General features: G+C 32.0%; 1 protein-coding gene across 9 annotated transcripts in view; it reads right to left on the bottom strand.

The window, feature by feature from the left end:
- Positions 1-23,457, bottom strand: part of up (Troponin T, skeletal muscle) — a 109,209-nt gene that overhangs the window by 57,502 nt on the left and 28,250 nt on the right. For 5 of the 9 annotated variants that reach the window (XM_075378121.1, XM_075378123.1, XM_075378117.1 and 2 more), the window contains exon 1: positions 6,353-6,487. The exons of the other annotated variants lie outside the window; for them this stretch is intronic. The gene's annotated coding sequence lies outside the window, so the exon portion shown is untranslated. Of the gene's footprint in view, positions 1-6,352; positions 6,488-23,457 lie in introns of those variants that run through there. 9 annotated transcript variants of the gene reach the window in all.

Below are 23,457 nucleotides of genomic sequence, written 5' to 3'. Positions count from 1 at the left end.
CCCTGGAACTCAGGTCATGGGGAAAATTGGCCACTCATAAGTGACGAGTCAATGTGGTGAGAGCTGCATTGTCGGCTCGTGTGGGAGTTTTTAGATGCGGATGCTTTGTTCAACCGGCATCCGTAGTTTGCTTAAGTGAAAGACTCTTACCGCATTGCTGTGGGAGGCTAACCCTGAATATAGCTGATGACCAGCCACTTATTATGGCTCCAAGCGCTATAAAATGGTGGACAGGTACTTTCTAGCATTCAGCGACCTAGGCGTAGCAGTGAATTGCTGCCTAGATAAATTAAATTCTATTATGGATGTCATATATATTTTAAGTAATTGATGGGGTGTGCCTACCCATTTTAGCAAATATATGACAAGTGAGCGGTTGGGACACGTAAGCCGATGGTATATGGCACCATGTTTAGTCTGCTCATGCTGTTAGGTAAGCTCTAGGAGCTATGTTAGGATATTGGTTGTTAAACTGTTCGAGGCTCAGTTGCCGTTTGTGACACAGACATTCGGTCGTATGCTTTAGGGCGACTGAATGGGGTGGTGGCGGGAGAAATGCCAAGCAAACCAATCTTTGCTTACTCTTCAGTTTCTGAAGATAGCTGTTTTGATGAAAATTTGCATAATGTTTTATTAAAAAAAAATTTGGTTTGTTACTAAAAATTATAGTCTAGAATAATTTCTGTATTTGACTCATGGATTAAACAACTTTAATAAAATACACTATTTAATTCATTCCATACTTTACTCATAGTAATACTTAATTACATGTGCTTTATTAGACACGATCACTCTTTTTAAATTAGAGAAAAGTATTATAATCATAGAATAACAAAAAATAAAACTTTTTTAAAAATGCTATATTAAAAAAGTAGTTTTAGGTGATGTAGAACATGTGTACTCTTTACAATTTGTGTGTGCGCTTACACTTCTATAAAACTTCTTTAAAAAAAAAAATGTTGATATTTGAACGGCTTGTATTATAAGGCCCGATATTGTATCAATCTAAACTTCTCTATATATTTTTAAAATGATAGCCAGAAATGTATGGCTTTAATTTGAAAAAGTGATTTATTTTTTAAAATAATTTTGTAAAAATTATGTTCATACATATGTGCAAATATTATTTAGTATTTCAAAAGGTTTTATGAAAATTAAAAATGTTGAAATCTGAAATCCAATATTTGTAATAAAAAAGTGTTTTTTTTTTTGTTTTTTTTAATTACTTACTACTACCAAAAATATGAGTAACTATGTACATACATTCTTCATAACAGTAAATATACAACAATTTTATTACAATTGTTCATAACACTTTCATTCAGTGAAAATAGAAATTCATTCACTGAAGTTTTTTGAGGTGTTTCTTTAAAGTAAATTTGATTTATCCTGTCATTAAAACTGAATAGTTTATTTTATTCAAGTTTTTTTGCTGACTTACACTGAAAATATTACATTGTAGGTAATAGAAAATAGGCCCTGGATGAGATGTTAAATTACATAACAAAATTTGATGGCTTCATGACACCTAAAACACCTTAAAGAGTAGAATTCTGGTAATTTAGGACGTGACTAATATAAAATGACAATAGCTAAACCTATGTTTATGGAACTAATTCCCATAGATGATAAATTACCATCTTTTCCAGATCCCAAGGGTTTGACGTCCCTCTTACTATCTACCCACTTATCCTATTACACCTTTTTATTTATTTTTTTATAAATTTTAAGTTGTATTAAGTACTGTCATTGTCAACAACATATTATGTGATTGGACTACTATTATTTAATATAGTTAATAAATAACATTAATTCTGGTAAAATTACTATTTAAAAAAATATAGTGTATGTTGTTTGTCATAACCTAAAAGTTTCAGGTGATATGAAGCACAAGTTATTCATGAAAATACCTTAGAGACAAGATCTTATGCTTGGCTTACAAAGAAAAACGAGGATTGAAGTGGTAGCTTCAACTAATGTAGCCTTTGTTATTGCATTTTCACTCTCTTTATCACAAGGACCAAATGTAAATTGAACATCATTACTTAAAGAGCAAGCAATTTTTATTAATACTACTTGCACCTTAAATTCTTTATATGTGTCACAGCCATTACAAATATACCACAAGAAAAATAACAAAGCAATCAATAGGGGATATATGTATGCACAGTGTTTTAGGAGATGTTGGCCAAACTTAAGGGACTGATTCAGGACATCATAACAAACAAATAGGTCCTTGTGGACAAATACCCTATCTCAGTCATTTTCCCTTTCAGTCTGCCATTTTTTATTCTTTTAATTAAACTTTATCTCTGAAGAAAGGATTTGAGATAATAAAATCTGATATACATGTATCCAAACATCTACAAAATAAATAAATTTGAAAACTCCAAAATGATGGCCATTCAATTTTTTTAATCATTGATAGCTCGGTAATATTAGTTTTATTAAATTTTGTTTTATATAAAATGGCTGAAATTGTTAAAAGTGGATTGAAAAGATTATAGTCTGAGAATTTTGTGTCTGTTTCCAATTCCTTTACTAATTGAATTAAAAATAATTAATAGCATTTTCTGCTATTAGCAATAAGAGCCTGCTCTGTTAATTTCTATTACACCAAATTTCATTAAAATATCTCAATCCATTCTTAAGAAATATATTTTTATTGAAAAAACACAAATGGCAGACAGAGAAAATGAGCACCCTGTATGTTACATATTTAATATATTTACAACCTCAATAACTACTTCCTGATCAAAAGTCTGATGTTTGGTTAGTCAAGATTATTGAATTCATTAACTTAGTAAGCAGCGTATTTCACAATCCATTCTTAAGAAATACATTTTTGTTGAAAAAACACAAATGGCAGACAGAGAGAAAATGACCACCCTGCATGTTACATATTTAATATATTTACAACCTCAATAAATACTTCCTGATTAAAAGTCTGATGTTTGATTAATCAAGATTATTGAATTCATTAACTTACTAAGCAGTGTATTTTAAAGTTATTAAAAATTGTTTACAAGTCATTTTTAAATTGCATATAAATCTTTTCCAAAGTACTTAGGAACTAATTACCAACATTTTCTTCAGTGTGAAGTTATTGGTGGCATTGCTAGTAGCACATATTTTCAGAAGGATGGTAAACCCTGTTAGCTTTGTAATTTTTGAAAAATATATTGATTTAATGTAGTGTTTGTTCATTGAAGATGTTATTTTTATCAAAATATTAAAAAATACAATACAATTCAAGTATATTATTCGATTATGTCGTTAAAGGATTTTTAACCTTTTTAAGACAGGTATCATTAAAAATAATACTACTGGTAAATCCACTGAAGAAGATGCTGCTAATTACCTGTGAAAGGGGTTTTGGAGAATAAAGTTCTAAAAACCCTTTTGAATCTTTAAACTCGTTTTTTAACTCTTTTGAGTAGTTAATAAAAACTATTGTACTTTCTCATACTATTCAATGAAATTTATTTGGTTACTTCTATTTTATTACTAAAGTATTGTCTAAAAATCTAAAATTGTTAACATATTAAAAGTGAAAAACTTATTTTATATAAATTACATTATTTTTGTTAAATTGAAACAATTAATTTTATAATGGTATGTAAATGTATCCAAAAATGAATTTAATTTTAAGTGGATCTAAATGGTAATGCTATTAGTATTATATTGTTGTAGGGTTAAATAGATGGTACTTTCATACAAATTAATTTTTTTTTATGTAAAACTTGGCTTAGATTTCTGTTGAATCTCAGAGATATTTTCTAATCAAAAAAATAATAGTTAAATGAAAACTTATGTTTCTTGTAACACTTTAATGTAAAATTAAAAAAAAAAAATAATTTACTCAGTTATTATTTAAATTAATTGTTTATAAAATATTAAATATTAAAGTAAAAATATTAAGCATTTAATTTTACTGTAATACATAAAAATAAAAATGTAATAAATTTTAAAAATAAAATAAATTTTTTGCAGATACATTTAGTTATAAAATAAATAGGTTATTGAATGAATAACAATTTTTATTTTTATTTTAAAGTTAGATTACCTTAGATCTATTTTTAACCGACTAGGAGAACCTAGTTGATACAAGTAATGGTGGGGAGAACATTTTTAGGATGCATGGATCATGTAGCATAGTAAGATGCCCAATTTTATATTATGTCCTATTTTTATTGTATTTTTATTAATTTAACATACTACTCGTTATAAAAATGCTAGTTTATAATAGAAAAGGAAATTAATTTTTATATATAAAGTTATAAAATTGTAACAACATAGTAATTTTGTATTTTCTAAGCTAAATCATATGGATATATACATATGTGTGTGTGTGTGTGTGTGTGTGTGTGTGTGTGTGTGTGTGTGTTTGCGTGTGTGTGTATGTATGTGTGTGTGTGTTTAAGCATATCAGATTACTAGTAATATCACGTAATTATTATCATAAAAATATATTTTTTGTTTGTTACTTTATTTAATGAAATTAGCATAAGAATCTATTATTACAAAAAAGAAAGTTTGTCTTGTGTAAGAATTAAAAATTCAAGATTTTAACATTTTTTATTATTAAATATCTATCAATTACTGTTGCATTGAATAATTCTAATCATAATGTATTTTATATGATACATTTCTTCCTGTATAAAAGGGGTATTTTATTCTGTCTATTACTTTAGTGTATTTGCTGTAGGCTTTTTTTGCAGCTGTAAGAAATATAAAATAACTGTTACAAGCGGTAAGAATTCTATATATTTCTCTAAAAGTATTGATGTTCATCTTATTACCATTAACAATGGTGAATGGTTTAAGGTTAAATATCACCTGCTTTTCATTAGGTTTTGTCATAGTGATACATAACAGTTTATTGAACTTGGTAAGGAATTCAAGAAAGAGGTCGTTTGATGCCTCAATTTCCTAATTAAGCTTGGCATAGGATTTTGTTATTATTGAAAATGCTATTTTTAAATGGATATGCTCTTTTTAGAGGTGATTATAGTCTCTTATATCAAGTTGCCAATAATGATTTGGTTTCAATATCTAAAATACACAGGTACTGCCATAATCTAATAAAAAAATATAAAATAATTTTTTTGAGAGCATAAAACAGATTATCTGAAAAGAACTAATAATTTAAAATAAATTATATAAAAAATTTGTCATCAAAATATTTTGTTACAAAAAATAATTTTTTATTTCATTTTGTTTGTATTATTTGGAATTAAAATAAAGGGACTAATTAAAAAAATGATTAACTTTAAATAATTAAGATAGTAATTTTTAGGTTATTAATTTTTTTTAGGTTAGAAAGATAAAATTAGGCTTTTGTAAAAAAATTTGATTATTTTTTTTTTACGTTAGTTATGCAAACGTAAATTAAAAAAATATATGTACATAATAATTTTTTTTATTTTTGGTAATTCAATAAAGTTTTATTTTTTTCTTAGATTAGGTTGGGTAAATTAAAATTTTTCTATATTTTTACATTTTCTCGACCTCAAATAATATATATATATATATATATATATATATATATATTTTAACTTAATTTTTATCTACCATATTTAATTTGCTTTTCGCTTTACCATTCTGTAAACTATACTTTTGGTAAACTCAAGCCTTTCATGCTTAATTTATATCACAATTCTTTCTTTTTTTTTCATTACAAAAATAGAGAATTTTCATATTTATTTTAATAATTTGAATTTAATTAACGGCATTGCTTTATGAATAATCTATGCTTGTCTAGTATAATAAATTGCTGAAGTATAAAATATACTTTAATATTTATACTAATGTATTATAGTAAATTGAAATAGGTTTTTTTTACAAACGCAATATTCTATATGTTTATATTATTTTAAAATATGATCAAATGTAGTCGAGTTAATACGAAAATTATCATTTTACAGTAACTTATTCTAAAATGAATTGAGTTATTTTGATTGAAAAAAATTTGAATTTCTTTTAATAGTAATTTTTTTTAAAAGTACTTTACTAATACGATTTTGGACATGCAATTAAAACACGGATTCTTATGAGAAATAGAATTGTTTTATAAACACTTAACTGAACTTTTGCCTGAAAAGAAAATCCTGTAAAGTAAATATCGACCACACACATACGTACACGCACAATTTATTAAAAAAAAAAACACCTTTTTCTTTAAAAAAAATAATAAAAGTCCACAAACACTGCACTTTTCCTTGTTGTTGCTGGTTTAATTTTTTTTTAAATTTCTATTTTATATCAATTTGTAGAAGGTAAAAGATTTATTATTATTTTTTTTTTGTAAGCAAGACGAAAAACTTATTAAAAAATTAAATACTCAACTTACACAGCGAAAAAAAGAAAGCGCCTTTCAGACGTGTCTTAAAACGGTGGAATGTGGAGTCCGCTGTGTCTCTGGCGGCTCTGGGCGTCGGTGGCGTCGCGATGCTACTTCTGGCTTCCCCACTTTATCATCCCCCACCATAACTACGTATACATTCTCGTAGAATATTACTTAAAATATGACCTATATCTTTACAAAAAATAGTGGTAGCTTTACCCGGTACGCTTACACCTCAAGACGCCGCCTTATTATATATCTGATACTGATTTTTCTGGTCGTCTTTATTTTTTTTTTTGTAAAAAAAATTGGTTTGATTATAAAAGCAAATTAAAAAATTTAAGAACTTATATTAAATCACTATAAGTTTCAGTATTTTGAGAGATTAGAGAGAATATCGGAATTATATTTTAGGGACAGATTATTTCTTAAGACTCATTTTTCTTGGATTTCTGGGATTAATGGGAAGAATTTTTAAAGCCGATTCCCCTTCCTGATATCAATCTATGAGAAGGAATTGGTGTAGAAAATTTGTTGAATGAAAATGCCATACGTAACTGGGAAGCCGGAACATCTGAATGAAAGACAATTCCAATATGCCATGGAAGTTGAAGGAGACAATATGCGGTATTTCATTAATATGAATTTTGAAATTTGACTGAGTTGATATAATATATGATAGTAATAAAATCAGGAACCAGTCGTAATTGATTTCTTTGAAAGTAATGATGTTTACTAAACACCCTGTTCATTTGGTTAACAGAACATTAATTTGTGTGGCTGATATCATCTATTTAGGTCGCTTACCTTTTTGCTTTTGGCACCTAACATACATGATATATTAAACAAAAACTAGGAGTTTGTTGAATGGCTCTTCAATTATTCATTACTCTATATGTACTATTTATTAAATTGCTTATATACCATTAATAGTATGCAACCACAATGGCACTTTTGTTGGACTCACTCAAAGCTTTGTAGACAGTGTCAAAATTTATAAATTTTTACGCTTTTGCTGTTCTTTATTTGCATCACGACAAAACTGATACACTCATATATTATTGTCATTTATGTTTTCAAAATGATTCTGAACAGTAAGATAAATTGATTAGATTTCATTACAATAGAACATCTGGTTTTAGCTAACTGGATGTTCAATGACTATTTTGGCTTATTGTGCAACCCCTGGGTAGGAATTAGAGCCCTTGGATTGTTCTATTAGTATGATAAAGAACGTTGCCATTTCACCAAACCAGGACTAAAAAACAAAAGGAGCAGATGAAAGAACAAAAAAACTATCAATCCAGATAAGGACTGTCTCTGATTGGGTCAGTCCATCTTGTACGAAAGTGTGGACAATAAGGTAAACTACTTCTTCTCTTGGGTTGAGAATCTTCCAGTCAATCCTTTTTTCTTATTTATAATCATTCTATCCCTGGCTAAGAATTGCACTAATCATCTCAATAGCAATACACTGTAGTATCACTCTGGAACAATCTGGTTGGCCAGCCACTTACTTTGTAGTTTATGTATATGGATTTCTACCCAAGTATTGACAAAAAACAAAGAATCAGCAGAGATCTCTTTGTAAAGTTCAGAATCAGATACCTTTCATTCCTCTTACAGTCTAATCTAATTTATTTATTAGATAATTATCAATAAATAATTTTTTTTTCTGACTGGTACATTAATACATTATACAGATCATGTCAGTAATGGGCAAATCTGTTACTTCATGAATAAAAAGGAATTTTCCTGGATGGATCAAGTCTGATGAAACCTTGATCAGAGTAGTATAAAAAAATACACAATTAATTGTAAAATAAAATAGATGTGATTAAAATCTGTATTAATTATTTCAAATATAATCACATGAAACAATATTAGGATAAATATATGATACTAATAAAAAATAAATATGAAATAATTAACAATTCAGAAGGTGTTATTTGAGTATATATTTAGTACGCATTATATGGTAAGGAGAAAATTAAGGATTTAAAAATACATTTTACTTTTAAATAATTTCATTGAGGTACATCTTTCATTTGGTAAATTAGCTAATTAAGATTGATAATTGCAGTAAGATAATTTTGAGCTTTCGTGAAACCCGTTGGACAAGATTAAATGTGACAAAAAACTGTTACTTTTGGCATAGCACAATGAACATAAGAATAGTTGATTTCTGCATCACTCAGCTACTATGCTGGACTCAGATTTGCAGTTGAAATGACAGTGGGTGAATTAATTTTTTTTATGGTTTACAGCAGGAGGATAGCCTGTAGTTTATTGAGGATACAACTGATGCTGAATTCATCAGGTTTAGTATTAGCAGGGAGTTACCCACCGGGTTGGTCTAATGGTTAACGCGTCTTCCCAAATCAGCTGATTTGGAAGTCGAGAGTTCCAGTGTTCAAGTCCTAGTAAAGCCAGTTGTTTTTACACCGATTTGAATACTAGATCGTGGATACCGGTGGATACCCTTTGGTGGTTGGGTTTCAATTAACCACACATCTCAGGAATGGTCGAACTGAGAATGTTACAAGACTACACTTCATCTACACTCATACATATCACCCTCATTCATCCTCTGAAGAATTATCTAAACGGTAGTTACCGGAGGCTAAACAGGAAAAAGAAAAAGTATTAGCAGGGAGTAAATATGATTACAATCACCTGCTCTCTGCAGAACAACCTGTAGGTACATCACACATAAGTCATACTGCTATTATGCAGCAGCAATTTATAAAATCCAGTCCTATTTTTTTTTATCACAAGTGTAACAGTTATATACAACTTGGCACCATTAGGTCGCTAGTCAAGAGAATTGCAACCATTCATGCCATAGTTATCAGCGGATCTGAGGAGTGATGTGGTTTCCTTTTACATGTTATCATGCCAAGCCTATTGAAATACTGGTGATACTCGCCTATAAGTAACACCTTTGCTACAATCACCACAAAGATGGCTGTATGTTGAACATCATTAGTCTCAGTAAAAAAATATTACTTTTGTTACTAGCATAAGACATAATAAAGAGTGAGGCAGTAGTAAAAACAACAGGTCTTTGTACTACCTAAACTCAATAAAAGTTACACTAGTCTTTAAATAGTTTATATTAATTAAACCAATCAAGTATCCTTGTTAGGCAAGTACTTAATTAAATAGTAAAAATAAACCAGTTATCAATGAAAAGTCTAATAAGGCTTTTTCGACCAAATATTTTTATTATTATTAATTTATTTCTGACAAATTTTTTCAAACTTCTACTTAACTTAGATGATTACCCATTGTACATGTGTGTAATGTATTTGATTATTATTGTTTGATTTCACATTTTACATTATCACAATTTATAGCTTAAATGACATTGGCTCCTTTTCAATATCTGTTACAATTAAAAAGTTACACATTTTTCTAACAGTCAATAAGGATTATAGTGGGCGACTCTTTGTTGTCCGTGATTATTTGGTTATCTCTAGCAGATAACATATCAGAAGACAGTAATATAATTATTATTAACAATAATAGACTTATATCAATAACTTGAAGTTATTTAAAATAAAATAATTAGAAATACAGAGTGTTTCTGTTATTCCATAATATCAGAAACCTCTGCATATACGGGTACCTCTGTATAACCTCCGTATATCCTCTGTGTATACGGGCGTGTGGGGTATTATATTTATTGTTTTTGGACCCCGATAACACTGGTACTGATAAAAGTGTGCAGATCGCTATCGATCTGACGAACGGTAATCCGATGGTATCGATCTCACGGGAATCCGTTTCATCCCACTAGGAAGCTGGAGCGGTCGCCGATGAGGACAGGTCGCTTTCTCCGAAGCTCCACATCATCCCTGAATATGGGGGTAGAAGTTGCGGCTTGACCATAGCTGCTACAACGGAGTTGAGGACTTCTCCGGCAACCAGGCGCCTTCGTGTCGCTTCCTCAGATGAAGAAGAGCGTTCTGGCGGCAACCTGGAGACTCTCGTAGCTAGGGTAGAGGTATTGGCTGATGATTTAAGTCAATATACAGACCGCAGCACGAAACGTGAGATTAAGCTTCTCGATAAAGATTTCACTATACCGGCTTCGGAATTTAGAGACCTATGCGAGTTATCTCCATCGATTAATAAGATAACAATGGCAACACAAACAGAGGAGTATCGAGAGTCGGATTTGGCAGTTAAATTGGAAAATGACGTCCCTGAGGAGCTACTTCTTCACTTGGTCGCCCGGCGTTGGCTCTCGGAATTATTGGCCACTACTGAAGTCATCAATGAGCCAGCTGCTACTAATGAGTGGGTGCTTCTTGTGGATTTCGCGGGTCGGAGTGATCAAGGCTTGCATGATCAGCGTTCTCTGGTAACCCCTTTGGCTTCCTCCTAGTTCGGAAAGGGTAGGGCTAAGCGAGGACAGGTGATCCGGGACAAGACGGAGGGATCTGTACTCCTAGACGAAGAATCGACCCTGGTTGGCGGCGCGACATATACGGTTTTTCATGATTCCAGAGAGGAAGATAGGGTCTGCATGGCTGACTGCCTGAAGGCTTACCGCCTTGCGAATGACCCGGTTTTCAGTTTTTCTGGCGAAAAGGTCAGACACTCATCCTGGAGACTCTTGGCCTACCTCGGTAGGGGCAAGGCATAACCAATTAGAATTTTCCTGACGAAGCGGGACAATTTTTTAACTAGGAACAAAACCACCTTCAGTCTGGTGCATTAAGACACCAAAACACTCGTCGTGAGGTCTTCAGACAAATCAGCCGACTTGTTTAAGTCGATGAAGGACCGAGTTTCAGTTAATGAAGCCACTGATATTTTGTCACTTAGGCGTAGCAATAATGACGAATTGATGATAAGGGTAAAAAAACGTTAAGGCGGCAGAAATCTTTAAGTCAGTATTACAGACCAAGGCCGATGATTTTCAGGTGAACCTTCGATCGAAGGCTGACCGCCATACTGTAGTACACCTGAGAGATATCGACGCCACGACAGAGGAGAGTGATGTCAGTGAAAGTTTTGGGGCCATCCTTGGCCGGGAGGAGGAGTTTAGGCTGACTTTTCTTCGTCTTCCCTTCGGGTCCACGCAAAATTTACATTAATTATGTCGTACCGGACAGCCAAGAAGCTAACCGAAAACAGGATTCGAGTCGGATGGGTGCAGTACTGGATGGGTGCTGTTATTCGGAATGTTGAAACGAGATGCTACAAATGTTGGGAGGTTGGCCACGTGCGTCGAATTGCACCGGTGTGAATCGTACGGCCCTGTGCTTTAATTATTGTAAGCGGGGGCATAGAATGAAGCAGTGAGGGGAAAAGGCCAGTTGCGTGCTGTGTGGCTCGGTGGACCATTGATCACGACGTGTGGGGGGACGGCTTCAGGATAGTTATGGTACGTTTTGGATACCGTCTCCCCACTCTCACAGCTGCCCACGTCTTGGAGTTGTTCGGCACCCTCTTCCCAAGGGCGGTTGATTTCCTCAGGATGGAGATAGTTGCGGACGACCTGCTGTTATTCGATAGATTATGGTTTTGGTTTTAATAAATCTGTATTGGAGTCCAACATACACTAAGTTAAAATAATTTATCTTGTGTTTCGGCGGTTTTGTGCCATATTTTATTTTTTTCAATTATTAAAAAGTAAGTTTTTCTGCCATTATGGGGTCTTACAATTGATTTACAAGACTGATATTTATATATTTTATGCATTTTAGTAAACTTTACATAGTGCGTTTGAACTAACTTGAAATCTTACACTGTTATTGCATAATGATTATTACAAAATGTTAAGTTTGGTGGCCATTTTGAAGTGAACCTGACAGCCAATCACAATTACTTGTGTATTTTTATAATCCTCTAATGATGCTTAATCCAAAATCAGAATCCAAGTCAAAAAGTGTTTGCATACATACATACATATATGAGTACATATTGGATTCATTAACACTGTTTATTGAAAACTTCACTTGCACCCTTGAGGCACATTGGGAAAGAGTTGAGAGTTTAGACCTCAATGTGTCATCAGATATAATAATAGTTTAAAACTTAGAGACATACTTGAGATTTGTAGATGTTTTAAGCATAAGTACATTCATCAATCTAATGTCTGTCTGGTTCTGCCTGTCTCTTCTCTCTTTCTCTCCCACCTTCCTTTTATTCTCTCCACCATAGGAATTTTCATAAATTGTAAATATGTACTCCATTTTACTGCCTTTCTGAAATTTTTTTCCAGTTATTCCTTCATAATTGTTATTTTTTTATACTGATTTAAAAAAAGATTGTTTTTTTTTTATTAATGTTATTTCATATATTCTTTTACCAGTTTTAATTAATATTTATAATAATGAAATTTTAATTATTTATTTATTATTACCTACATTAAGAATATTCTGCATCTAATTTATTTCATATATAAAAATGTTCACCTACAGAGTGATGACAGTATGTGCTATGCATTGTTTCCCAAACAAAGGTGTGTAATAATTTGTTTGTTTATATTAAGTATTTTTTTCTTCTTTTGCTTATGATACACATAAACCAAATGAGGTGTAAATGAGAGTAATCAGTGCTGCTTTCTCTGAAAATAATGTTGTTCATTTTATAGGCACTCTTATGGTGAACAGAGTAAATGTGTAACTGGTTGAGATGAACCATATTGTAGGTATTACATCTAGGAAAGACTTGGTCACAGCATTGCGAATACAGGTCCATCTCAGGCGATGCCACCAGCATAGTAGTTGGACTTGCGTCCCTGGTTTTCCTCATTCAGAAGAGAGAGGAGATGTACTGGGAAGTAGATGTGTTGGCATAGCTTGTCCACAGGTGGCAGGAAAGATTGGATCAGTTGATAAAGGGCAGATTGACCCACAAACTCTTCCAGATCTCCTTAGATGGCTGCACCAGAAGTATGGGGGATTGGGGTTGAGTTGACCTAGTATACCTGTGTGTGCAGATGTTGAGATACTCTATAGAATGTGACTATTGCAGGAAAGAGTCATCATAGTGCATGCAGTGTTCACGTGTAATTGGTTCCTGTAGCATAGGGAGGCATGCTGGAGGAAATTTGGTGTATTTCCTTGAGATAACATCATGGGGATTTTGCTGCAGACTGAACAGTTGTGACCCGTGGTATCCACAATGTTGGTGAAAATTATCTGTATGAAGATGACAGATGTGCAGGGTGAATAATTTCCTCTGACTCTCTTGGGCCTGAATCAGGCCCCAAGAGAGAATATGAATATTAAAACAGGTCTGACCCCATGTGGAGTTAAAAAAAAAGTAAATTGCAGCATCAATCTAAAGTGATCTTCTAAAATTATTGTTTAGCAAGGGCTTATCCAACCTTGGTAAAGACATCCTGATGTGAACACCAATGTGTGCAAGGTTTTGTCTATTGTCTGGAAGGAGCCTTAGGTACTAATTTGGATGATTTTTATCGTGTTTTATAGTCCCTTCATGCAGACTGTAATCAGATTCTTTTCATTTTCCTTGATTCTTTCCTTCCCAGCCATTTTCTTTGAGCTTTTGGAACACATACCTCATTAGATTCATGTTAGTATGTGGAGACCTCTTGAGTTTACTGTACTGGTCTGTGTCTGTGGATGGTTTTCCCTACATATCTGTTCGTAAACTCTGTTTCTCACTTAGTTGTCTATAAATAGCTAAATTTGGGGGCTAGATGATTGTATAAGATAAAGCTGGCCTTTCCTACAGTTATTTATAACTATACCGTAATAGAGTACTATTATTTTAATTTTATATTATTTTGAATTGTATTTTATTCGAGCTATTACTTATTTTATTATAACTATTTTTCCTTATTTACTTCAATTATTTTTTTATTTTTTTTTATTTTTTTGCAAATACATTCCAATTTTTCATTTATTGTTTCAGGTTACTTCTTGAACTCTTCCATTTATTGCTTTTGTATTGCACATCATCCTTGAGTGTTGTATATAATTTATAATATTATTTATTGATCTCTTAATATTATAATAATATTTAAAATATAAAATTTTATAATATACTTTATTTAATATTATCATTATTTATTATTAATATTACTTGTAATATCAAATATGTAAGTTTTGTATTATTAATTTCATGTTTTTTTTTTTATTTATATCAGTCGGATGTATGTTCCTGAATATCTTACTCATAATTTGAGAGGAGGAAAAAGATGCATGTATAAAAGAGAGATATTAAAGGAAAAGAGAGAACAAGAGTTGATTATACCTAATGAAATGGTGAGCTAGTTGAATTTGAAATTGCCAAGGTAAACTCGTTGGCAAACATTCTAATGCTTCAACGCCTTACCAGTGATATACTTAAAATATCTCACTAGCACCTAACTAACCTCTATTATCTCTTATTTTCCTGTCAAGAAAAAAATTTGAATGATGTAGAATTTATATAACATTGCCAACTTATTGCTAGTAAACTCAATTTTTTTTGTACTGTTGCTTTTTTATTTTATATGATCTGATATATGAATATGTAATGCTGATTTTATAACATGAAATGATTAGATAAGTGTTCTTTTTGATTGTTCAAAAGTTAATTTTTGCTTTTCTGCACAGAAAGTCAACAGATTCAAGTTTCAACTTAAGTTTAATTTTAAAGTTGTTAATTCTAATTTCCATTCCACAGCTGCCATATGTTAGGATGTAATTAACATCACGTTCTGCTCTGGTAAGTCTAGGATGTATCAGTTGAATTTGAATTGTCCCTTCACAAACCAGGGATGTAACTATACAGGTATATATTGTATTTTTTTAAATCAAAAACTACCAAAGTACAGAATTACAAAGTAAATGAAATGACATTTATCTTTTTTTTTCCAAAAGCACTTTCATGGGATTCCGCATCATCAGTTGTATATAAGATATATAAAATTACATATCAAACATAGAATTTTTTTAAAATTATGACGTCATAATTATACACATATTTATAATATATATAAATATATATATATATATATATATGTAGTTATTTTATTTAATTGACTTCATATGCTTTTGTATATAAGCTTGTAATTTTAATCTTTTAATTTTAATTTAAAAAAAAAAATGTTTATGTTTGATTTGTAATTTTATATACAACTGATGATGTAGGATTCCGCAAAAGTGCTTTTGGTTTGAAAAAAAAATTAGATAAGTGTCATTTCATTTACTTTCTAATTCTGTACTTGGATTGTTCAAACTGGTTTTTGAATATAAAAAATACAATATTTTGGTACAGAGGAATGTGGGTCTTATAAGTATATTGACTTTCGAAGAAAAAAATATATATATATATATAAATGTATATTAAAATAAATTATTTTTTTTGTTATTGTATTTGCTCATATTCCGATATACTAATTATGTCAAAGACAAGAGTATAAAAAGTTTACTACCAAGAGAATACAATACACCCTTCCGGCAACACAACTGCCTTAACCCCCACATACCATGGTGATGAAAGAGCAATCTTTCTCACCCCTTCAACAGTTCAATCCGCTGTGTGCTTGGGCTTTTTCTTTTTCAGGCCACACACCACCAGATCCCCCAAACCCTCCGAGGACCATTATATTTTCTAGGGCTAAACCAGCATCTGCATAAAGCCCAAATTTATATATAATAGGGGGGGCGTCTTATTCAAAATTGTCACCACCCCGGCGCACGGGCGCTCGAAAACAACCTGCGTTATGTATATCTCTCCTGCCTGCCCTTACGGCGGGCAGAAATCTAATCCTTAATAGAGGTATATCGCGCTCAGACTAGTAAATCCTAATCCATACTTCTACTGACTGAGATAGCTCTGGGACGCAACGCCCCAGAGCAATCCATCCAACCACATTTCCTTAATTCAAACCAAGTTAAATTGAATTGAATTAAGTAAATGATTAAGTGTAGGTCCAAAAGTCGCCTCCGACGTCCTTTCCTTATGAGAGGACGCCCCCTTAAATGAAGGATTTCAGCCCACTCTTGTTGAAATGGAGAGCGTCACGGAAGATAAGCTTATTAGCACATCGTTCTGTCGGGCCCCTACCGACAAACCCTCCATTGGATCGGAACGCAATCCATACTTCACCAAACGAATAAACGTCAGCCACTATTAATAACCGCCAATCCATTAGAATCACCCAGCAGCAAAGGACGCAAGTCCGTATACTGCGAAAAGTAGGAGGGTATTGCACCCTCCAACATCCTTCCGTTCCGAATACAATACAGTAATGCTTCTTACCTTAAGCTTGTTATTATAAGAGGGGTTATCTCTTAAGTAAAGACCGTTTCATTGTAAAAAAATGTATTCTGAAAACTTTATAAATATTTTTTATTTCTCTTAAACTACATATCTTATTCTACTTCTCTATATAATCAGCACACGAATTAAGTCATTTATCCTAGCGGTACACCAGCTTCAATCTACCATCGTCGTATTCTTGTGACGCCAATCCATTTAGCCACTGATTAACAACATTTTTAAGTTCCCGCGAATTGCTTACCACTAAAAAATGGTAATCAGAAAAAGCTAAGTCCGAACAATATGGTGGGTGATCGTAAATTTCTCATCCAAATGTTCTCAGAAAATCACATCTTGCACCTGCCACCCATTATCGTACAGCAGGACAACGCCGTCGGTCAGCTGTCCACGTTGCCGATTTTGAATGGCGCGCTATAACTTAGGTAGTTTCGCAGGCTTCTGCTTTTATATTATTCCACGTGGCATGAAATCCATCAGCAATGTGCCAAACCGATCCAAAAAGACTGTGGTCATCAGTTTGCGACCAAATGGCTGTGGCATGTCTTTTGTTGTTCTGGTTGATAATGAGGATGACGCCATTCACTTGATTGTCGTTTTCTCTCTGGCGTGTAATACGAATACCACGTTTCATCGCCAGTAACAATTAAGGAACTCATCACCTTTTATCTGTGTAGCGCATCAAAAATTCTAAAGCCGATTCCATTCGGATTTTTTTTGACGTTCCGTTAAGACGTCCGGCACCCAGCGTTCATAAACCTTTCTGAAGCCTAAATGGTCATGAAATGTGCGACCAATAACAGCTCTTGAAACATTAGGAAAAAGAAGGGCCAGGTCGGAAATCGTTGAGCGACGATCTTTTCTGATTTCATCATCGATGCGTTTCAACAGTCCTCGGTGATTATCGAGAGCTTCCCCGAATGTTCTTCATCGTGCACATTTATTCTGTTATTTCTAAACCTTTCACACCATTTTCGGAAGTTTTTTTTATTCATTACATTATCACCGTACTCAGCAACAAACTGCCTATGAATTTCAGCTGGATTAACGTTTTGATGGTTTACAAAAACGTATGACCATGTATTTCATAGTCGGCGGCAACATCGATTTTCGTTTTCATTTTATAACATAATATCTCACACACGACAACTTGCAGACAAACAATGCAGTGTGTACCTACTAGCGTGGCCATGAACGACACAGGTTCGCCAACCTTAAGGAGAGAAATTTCCCAGCGGTCTTTAATTTAGAGATATCCCTCGTATGAAAGCGCTTTTGAGGTTTCCCTCATCATCAGTTAATAAAACATTCTTTTTTTAAATCACGCATTAAAGATTTAAAACTTAAAATTGTAAACAAAAATATGTAATCGTGAAAGTTAAAAAGATTAAACTTTTTTTATATGTGGCTAGCCACACATACAGTACTGTACTCTATAAAAGTACAGTACTCTTTATACATTATTTATGGATGTTTGTGCATATGAACATGTGTACATACATGTATATGATTGTACATTTGTATGTTGGCTTGCACTTGGTCTTATAAGTCTGGACCTATAGACAATTTTTTTTCAATCTTGATAGACAGGTACTACCTTTAGGGGGGAAAGAATATACAGGTGATTCAAAGAAACGGGAAATTTTGAAAGTTGTGTTGGTAGCCGTGGGCGATTGGTACCACTTGATAAGTGGCGCCAGCCTCTATAACCTAACCTGCCATTTAGTTGTCATGGATCCTTGGAGTGGTGCGCAACGTGCATTTGCTATCAAAGTGTTTTACAAAAACAATGACAGTGTGGAGGGAGCGCGTAGAGAATTTCGCCGTCATTTTAATCTGGGATGGCACGACCGTGTTCCATTAGCACATGCGTGGATATCTAATTTTGAGTAAACCGGTTCGGCAATGAAAAAGAAACCTCCAGCTCGTGAGCGAACCGTCCGTAGACCACAGAATGTTCAAGCTTTACAAGATGCTGTCACACGAAGTCCACATCGGTCAATCCGTCGTCTCTCAGCATCTTTACATCTGCATAGTTCAAGCGTTCGAAGAATGTTAGTGAAGGACTTGCAATACCATCCATACAAGTTGCAGATCGTCCAGGAACTGAAACCGAACGATGCAGTTATGCGAGCACAATTCTGTAATGTAATGCTTCAGAAGATAAATGATAACGAAGAGTTTGTTCAGGAACTGTGGATGTCAGACGAAGCGCATTTCCACCTCAGTGGATTTGTTAACAAGCAAAATTTCAGATACCGGGCGCAGGAAAATCCTACGCAGCTACACCAGCGTCCGTTGCACAGCCAGAAAGTGACCGTGTGGTGTGCTATGTCATCTTACGGTGTTATAGGCTCTTATTTTTTTGAGGATGACAACGGTCTTGCGATTACAGTGACGTAAGCTCGTTACGTAGCCGTGCTTGAAACTTTGTTGTGGAACAACAAAAGAGATTTCCACCGATTCTTAACACAGCCTGGTTTCAACAAGACGGAGCAACGTCACATACTGCACGAATATCAATGGCAGCTGTACGCCGATTATTTGGACAATGTGTCATTTCACGAAACGGTGACATTAGATGGCCTCCCAGATCGCCTGATCTCCCAGCTTGCGATTACTTTTTGTGGGGTTACCTTAAAAACAAAGTGTTCCACAGTAGACCTGCTACAACGGAAGAACTGAAGGCAAAGATCCGAGAAGCAATTGCGGAAATTCCAGTTGAGATGTTACGTCAAACCATGAACAATTTAACGAAGAGACTTCGTGAGTGTTTACGTAGAAGAGGTCACCTGGAAGATGTCATCTTTAAAAAATAAACTAAAATGTATGTATCCTAAAATGGCATTTGTACAATTACATGAAATAAAATTCATTTTCTAAAAAATATTTTTCATTAACATTATTTAATTTTTTAAATTTCCCGTTTCTTTGAATCACCCTGCATTATATTTTTGCAAATATTGGAAAAAGGTGTGGGTGTTTTGGCCAAAATAAAATTTCAAATCTATACTGTTTCACTTACCTGTAGCAAAAAGTTTTGTTACGAACATTGAAGTTTTTTTTATCAAGACCACGATTATCAAATTTTTATTCAGTACCCTCTCAAAAAAAAATATTTATTTTTAATATGTTTTTCTTTTTTTAGCTAGATATTGCTACAGAAAAGAAGTTAATGGGAGGTTTTGCATCTATATTTTCTACATAAATAGATCTTTAAACTACTATTTCTGCTCATCCCACTCCAATTGTTTGTGGTAAAACAAAGTATTCTTTTGATTTTCTTTTTTGTATTTTAATGATTTTTTTTCAAATTGGTTTTATTTATTTTGAAAATTTATTTTTTTAAACTTTTTAGTTTTTTTTTTTATAATATGGATAAGCCACAAAAATAATGCCCGTATACAAAACCATATGCATAAAATATAAAATATGAAAAATCTGTTATTAATAAAAATAAGATAAGATTTTTAAAGAAACAACTTATTGAGATTGCCACTGAACATGAGTTAAGGCTAATCAAAAAAATACAAGAATATATGTTTCTCCCCTTAAATTTTTCATCAAATTTTCTTTGAAGTTTCATGCAAAAATACTTTGAGTATAAGAATGCTAATCAGGAAATATCATTATTTTACAATAATCAAGTATAAGTAATGCAGATGAGGGCAACAAAATCATAAAATTTATGTTCCAGATGTCTGATCTTTCACCAAATTAAATATGGATTAAAATTATTGCTGGACAACCAAGGTAACTTTCCTATACAAAAAAAAACAAAAATAAAAGATCATTCAAATCAGTAAAAGGAACATTAAACACGCATAAAAAATAAAGATTATAAACTTTTTTTGAGGTCTGTTAAAGTATTTTTTATTATGAAAATATTTCGATAGAAAACTTAATAAGTAAAGAAGTAGCATGAAAACAATCTGATTTTATTTGTACTGTAGTAAAACTAAAGTAATTTAGATTACAAGTGAGCAAGAATTTTTATTTTTTAAGTAGATCTGTGTATGAGGATGTTTTATTATTAAAATGTATTATTTTTGTATAATAAAATTTATTACTATTAATTTTGTTTTTTTTAATTAATTTAAATACATTGTTCTTTGAGCGGTAAATTTTTAATGAAAATTTAACCGGTCCAAAGATAGAAAGGGGAGTGAAATAAAAATTTGGAATTGTGATATGGCAGCGTAAAATTAATGGATAACTGTACCTTGCCATAATAGACACCCAACAAATAAAAAAGAAACACATGAATATATTTAGGAAATTAGTGTGCTGTAGTCTCTACTCTTTACACTGTTTCACAGTTAAGAGAGTGGAATTACGGGCAAACAGCCAATATCCTAATAATAGAAAGGCTGGAAACTAACATCATACTAATAGAGTCACCCGCACAAAATACATATATACATACATACATACATTTATATATATTTAGGTTTCCTGTACAGATCCAATTTTTTAAACTGTTGTTTATGATATGTAAAGCATTCTTTTTTTCAGGATTTAAAAAAAAACTATTCTTTAAAACTATATATGAATTAATTAAAATATTTTTATCACTTATAAATCAGTTGATCTATTAAGATTTCTTTATTATAACATTTTATATTTTTTAACGTTTTACATTTACATTTAAAACTTTAAAACCATCAAAAAATTATAATTGGTTATTTTATTTTATTTTATTTCACGCTTGAGTTTGCTTGTTTTTTATTGGTTTAGGCAGAATTTTGTATAACCAGATTTCTTTTCTAAAACCATTGTACCGGAAAATTTGATTTTTTTAATATTGGTTCATGTGATATTATGAAAGATTTCTTGTGTAGCTTTTTGCTTAGTCAGTGAGGAAAATTAACTTTTTTTTATAAATAATAAAGCATTTATAATAATACATATGAGATTACTTTGTTTAATTATGCTTTTTTTTTTATTTTAATGAATTAATTCATTGTAGAAGCTTTTCCTTGTACTTGGGAGTATGAAAATGGTAATTTGTAGTGTTTGAAATGTACTATGCCTGACCAGAATTCAAACCCGGGATTTGTGGATACTAATCGACCACAGAAATCAGTTTTTTTTTGCTTGATGAGTTAATTCACCACAGAAGCTTATACATGAGAATATGGAAATAGAATTTTGTGGCATATGAAAAATTGTAAGTCTGTCTCTGATTCAAACCTGGGACACCTGGATGAAATGGCCGAGTTGCTACCACTCAGCCGTGGGTGATCAGCTTTAACATTTTATTCTTACATTACAAACAAATAAATATAGATTTTAATCATGTTGGCACATACGTGTACGTTGTATTTATCATCTTGGGGGTGAGTATGCTTGCTAATCCATGAATAAAAAAGAGAGCAAGGAAGACCTTGACAGGAACAGTATGAAAAAATATAAGAATAAACAGCACATTAATCTACTAAAATAATAAATAACTGAAATAATGGTAAAGGAATTCAGTGCATTACACGTGCATTATATATATATATATATATTAAGCACAGGTATTTAATCAAAATAAAATTTTTCATCAGATATCAAAGTTTACATGCAGAGGAAACCAGAAAATTTAGTTCTTAGCAAGACAGTAAACTACCCCAATCGACCCTGATGGGTACAGTGTGCTTTCTCATCATGAACTCCTTTTCCTTTTCCTTAATGTCTTTCTCCCCACTTTTATTTTTGTGGGTGCAGTTCTAATTTTACTGGGTTCTTTATACAAAGTTCCAGCAGAGCTAGTGAATCCTTGTTATTTGGTTGGAAGACTGCCCATGAACCTAATTGTGGTCTTTTGTTTCCTAACCAGTGACTGTTCATTAATCCCAATGACAGAAGTGCCTATTAGGTAAAACTAAAACTAATCCCCCCTTAAAAAAAACCTATAGAACTTATTTGAGGATTGAATGATATAATGTGTTATTATTTAACAATAACATACTTTTTTTACTTTAACTTTGTTAAATGGGTAATAAGCATATTATGAGTAAAATGGTATGAATGAAGTCCACAAAAACTAATGAGACAAATGTAAGAATTTCAAAGTTTATTAAAAACTAAACAAAAAAAATGTGAGAGATTTTAACTGTCTTTCTTTTTCTTTTTTTTTCCAGAACCGCCATAAGGTATTACTTCAGAGGATGCATGTGGATGATATGTATGAATGTAAATGAAGTGTATTCTTGTACAGTCTCAGGTTGACCATTCCTGAAATGTGTGGTTAATTAAAACCCAACCACCAAAGAGCATCAGTATCCACAATCTAGTATTCAAATCTATACAAAAGTAACTTCCTTTACTAGGATTTGAACCTTAGAACTCTCGACTTTGAAATCAACTGATTTGCGATGACAATTCAACCATCAGACCAGCCCGATGGGCTAATAAATTTTAATTAGGAATTAAAACAAAATTTTCAATATTACAAAACAAAAGAATTAAATATTTTAGAAAAATAGCCAATACAAACATAAAAATAAAAGCAGCTTATAAACAATTAAGTAAATTGCTGAAAATGTACTGTGCCATAATGAATACAACACTCTCCCTGACGAACAATGTTTTTGGTGGTTTTTGTTTTTAATGTATGAAACCTATATTTAATAATGCCTTATAAAGTAATGAAACTACACTATTCAGAATAAATAGATTTATTCGCATGATTAATCAATTTACATTTAATATCATAATTTATTTTAGAACATGTGAACCCCTTCTCCAAGTAAATATTTTAAAAATCATTCAAAGTATTTCTTAAAAATGTGTATGCATAACATATATATTACTTTGTTTTTTCTTCATATAAGTAGATATGTTTTTTTAACTACAGTTTGAATAGTTTG

Source organism: Lycorma delicatula, chromosome 11 (assembly GCF_047948215.1).
Source record: "Lycorma delicatula isolate Av1 chromosome 11, ASM4794821v1, whole genome shotgun sequence".
Taxonomy (NCBI): domain Eukaryota; kingdom Metazoa; phylum Arthropoda; class Insecta; order Hemiptera; family Fulgoridae; genus Lycorma; species Lycorma delicatula.
The sequence above is the reverse complement of the archived record's forward strand: the minus strand, read 5'-3'. Positions and strand labels throughout refer to the sequence as shown.